The sequence below is a fragment of the Sinohyriopsis cumingii genome, chromosome 11 (assembly GCF_028554795.1).
Source record: "Sinohyriopsis cumingii isolate HCF-2022 chromosome 11, ASM2855479v2, whole genome shotgun sequence".
Lineage (NCBI taxonomy): Eukaryota > Metazoa > Mollusca > Bivalvia > Unionida > Unionidae > Sinohyriopsis > Sinohyriopsis cumingii.
In genome coordinates this window covers 46,937,495-46,941,085 of record NC_142971.1, presented here as the reverse complement: position 1 = coordinate 46,941,085, position 3,591 = coordinate 46,937,495, and the positions used below count along the sequence as shown (strand labels likewise).

Below are 3,591 nucleotides of genomic sequence, written 5' to 3'. Positions count from 1 at the left end.
TCCTTATATATATTTAAACTTACTTTTAGTATTCAACCAGAAAATCAGTACAGTGCAGAAAGATTGAAAATATTATTTCTTTCATATATATATATATATATATATATATATATATATATATATATATATATATATATATATATATATATATGAGAGAGAGAGAGAGAGATGGGGGGATTCGGAATGGTTTAAACAGACTCTAAATTACACTGATAAAATGTACATCAGTCCAATGGTTAACATGATAGATTTCTATCAAGCTGGTTGCCCTATTGTACCCTTGAGCAAGACTACCCTCATTGCCTAATAAAACCAAGCAGTCTTTTGCCAGAACACCATAATGTGAACTTAGGCCATCTAAATCAAATTCCTATGTGAAATTTGCCAATATAAGCCAATACACTTTAATGCAAACTTAGCCAATCTAAACCAAATATCTTAATGGAAACTTAGCCAAACACCTTAATGTGAACTTAGCCCATCTAAACCAATGTACCATAATGTGAACTTAGCCCATCTAAACCAAGAAAAGAATAATGTGATATTGGCTCATATAAACAAAAACACCTTAATGCTATCTTAGCCAATCTAAACCAACCGACTTAATTTATTTTTATAAAGAATACAAAGTGAAAATTTAAATACTTTTCAGCATTATAAATGAAATCACAAATAGTCCATGAAAAGTTATATGACAAGTCCAAAAGGGTAGTGTTCCAAATGAATGCCAGTGGTTTTCTGAATGAAGTCCAATTTTGAATGTGCTGATGTAATAACAATCTTGACGTGTGGCGATGATGTAATTTAGAATGTCCTTGAATGAATTCATAATAGTCCCAAAATAGCGATTTTTGATATTTGGACATTAGTATTGGGGTGTATGGACATATTTGTTTTGCTTATCAAAACGTTGGAAATCGCCGACACCATGCGGTATCGGCATAGGCTGCTTACTAGCCACAGGGGGCTCGTATCATTGCTTACAATGAAACTATCAGTCGTACATATAGTATAAAATGTATGACTGTCAGTTCAATTGTGAGCAACGATGCGAGCCCCTGTGCTTACTAGCCTGCCATGCAAACTTGACCGACCTTTCATCGAGATATACCTGCATGAAATCGAGAGAAATACGATTTATTTTCTCAGAAATAATTCCGAGTATAACATCATTTGTCGTTAATGAAGCTGACTGACGAAAGAAAACGACAACCTTGATGAAATTTGACACGGAACTCGCCATTGTATTACTATTCAAATGACTGCACAAATATGGCAACCTACATGTCAGTGACATCGGCGATCAAATAAGCTCTTGCTTCTTTACAGATTGAAACTGAAGGGATGTATTGTCGTAAGCAGAGCTCTCCCCTGTCTCTAATATATATATATATATATATATATATATATATATATATATATATATATATATATATATATATATATATATATATATATATATATATATATATATATATATATATATATGTGTGTGTGTGTGTGTGCGTGTGTGTGTAATATATCTTTGTAACGACGAAGAGACAACCTATATTAGTCTTAAATTTGTACATACAAATGTCTACGGCCATACCACGTTGAAAACACCGGTTCTCGTCCGATCACCGAAGTTAAGCAACGTCGGGCCCGGTTAGTACTTGGATGGGTGACCGCCTGGGAATACCGGGTGCTGTAGGCATTTTTTAAATTTTTTTTTGGTTCCATCCTCACTGTGAGGATATGCGATCATATATGGCCAATATTTCTTGTTCACAAATCTGGTGCAAATTTTTCAGTTTCCTCTACCTCCAGGATCGAAATGGGCCGCCTCGTATGCCGTCCAGATCCTCCAAATTTCTTCTGATATTCCGGATTCAGCCTATAGCGAATAATTGCAACGTATGCAATCGATGTCTTTCATTTTGGATACTTGTCTGTGGTATTTCTTATTCAATAATTGATAGATATATTTGGAATGTATTATTTTTAATTATTTTAATTTATTTACCTGTTTTTAGCAGGGCACCAGTCTATCAGTGTGAAACTTGGCATCCCTTAGCGAATACTTCGAATATGGGCCATTGACAAAATAAATTGGTGTATAAATCTCTGTTTTGATTACAGTAAGTTTGGATGGATGTTCCCTGCTTCCACTTCCTTGCACTTTCTGTGTTTCCACAACTTTAACGTTTCCGAGCTGCAAGACGATATCCGTTTCAAATCAGATTCGAGTCCGTCTTTAAAGGTAGCTCATAGGCTGATGTCGATTATTTACCTATTGAATTAGTCAGTTGATATAAGATAAATAATAATAATAATAATAATAATAATGCCCAAAAACAACAAAAATGAACTGAATCTTCGTTCAAATGCATTGTTATTTAAGTCCATTTGAAGGTGTAAACCTCCGGTTAAGCAACTAATGTCCGAGTCCGAAAATGCCTGAATTACAAATGAAGGCAGTTTATCTATATAAGTTTTAATAAGTACACTTTAATTACTAATTTTACACGGCACATAAACGTAAACGTCTGTACATCGGAAACGGTGAAGAGAGAAGCGAATATAAGTCTTAAATTTACACACACTTGTGTCTACGGCCATACCACGTTGAAAGCACCGGTTCTCGTCCGATCACCGAAGTTAAGCAACGTCGGGCCCGGTTAGTACTTGGATGGGTGACCGCCTGGGAATACCGGGTGCTGTAGACTCTAATTTTTTTTTTTTTCTTTTATAACTAAAAACAGTTGAAGTTTTTCTTTCTTTCTTTTATTGTAACTAAATTTACTTTATTCAATATAAATAATAAATAGAGCAATTTCTCGACTTTCATTTTCTCTTTTTCCTTAACTTTCTTCAATAATTCGGATCCTAAAAAAATCAAGTATAGGACCTGAATATAGCAAATGTTGCTTTGCACTTCTCTGCTCTTGGTTTCGATCCTTACTACTGGAATATGCGATCATAGATGACCAGTATTTCTTATTAACAAATTCGGTTCAATTTATCCAGTTTCCTCTACTTTTACTACCACAACAAGCTGCCTCCTTTCACGTCGAAATACTTCCTTCAAGTTTCTTCTCATATATTCCTGGTGTAGTCTCTAGCGCAGAGTTGCAAAATATGCGATCAATGTCTTTCATTTTGGGTACTTATTTGTGGTATTTCTTATTCACTAATTGATTGATAAATATGGAATGTATGAATTGTGAGAATTTTTTATATTAATTTATTGATTGATTGATTTCTTTTACAGCAGGGCCTCAGTCTGCCAGTGGGAAAATTGGCATCCTGTAGCGAATACTGTAAATATGGGCCATTGGCTAAATAAATTGGGTTATAAAATTCTGTTTTGATTACAGTAAGTTTAGATAGATATTTCATGCTTCCACTTTCTGTATTTCCACAACGTTAACTTCTACAAGTTGCAAGAAGAGATCCTTTGCAAATCTCATAAGACCCTATTTTTAAAGTTAGCTTATAGGCCGGTGTCGCTTATTTTAACCAAATGATAGGACAGAAAGAGGAATAATAATAATAATAATAACAACAACAATAATGTCCTGAATCTGCATTTTAAGTCAATTTCAACAT

The 3,591-nt window shown here is 34.1% G+C and overlaps 2 non-coding genes across 2 annotated transcripts; both read left to right on the top strand.

The window, feature by feature from the left end:
- The first annotated feature begins 1,577 nt into the window (after nt 1-1,577).
- On the top strand, nt 1,578-1,696 carry LOC149788251 (5S ribosomal RNA). Its single transcript, XR_016424667.1, has one exon. It is a non-coding gene; the product is annotated as a 5S ribosomal RNA (ribosomal RNA).
- Nucleotides 1,697-2,589: 893 nt separating this feature from the next.
- On the top strand, nt 2,590-2,708 carry LOC149788250 (5S ribosomal RNA). The gene has a single exon (XR_016424531.1). It is a non-coding gene; the product is annotated as a 5S ribosomal RNA (ribosomal RNA).
- The last annotated feature ends 883 nt before the right edge of the window (nt 2,709-3,591 follow it).